Genomic DNA, 415 nt, shown 5'->3' with positions numbered 1-415 from the left:
CTGTTTATTTTGCCCTAAATGTACTTGTGCAGGCAAAGACATGCTCCCTGAAGTTGCCTTTTCCTCTGAGTTAAGTGACGGCTCAATATTTGATGAGCAGGGAGCAGCCTTAAGCATGTTTAATCCTTTGTGACCAAGGGAACCAAGACTACATTGTCCGTCAACGACACCCCAGTACTCCCCCCCCCCACACACACACCCACACACACACACACACACACACACACACACACACACACACACACACACACACACACACACACCCACACAGACGCACGCACACACACACGCATATAATATGTATGGTTGGCAAGCTGTGGAAATGTACAAAGCCCATAATTTTGAATGTTCTTTAAACTGCAGTCTCTTAATCGCCGGTATCGGTTGCATATTCTAAAGAAATATTTTGTCGAAA

Source organism: Aplysia californica, unplaced genomic scaffold (genome assembly GCF_000002075.1).
Source record: "Aplysia californica isolate F4 #8 unplaced genomic scaffold, AplCal3.0 scaffold00225, whole genome shotgun sequence".
Taxonomy (NCBI): domain Eukaryota; kingdom Metazoa; phylum Mollusca; class Gastropoda; order Aplysiida; family Aplysiidae; genus Aplysia; species Aplysia californica.
Note: the sequence above shows the minus strand (reverse complement) of the source record.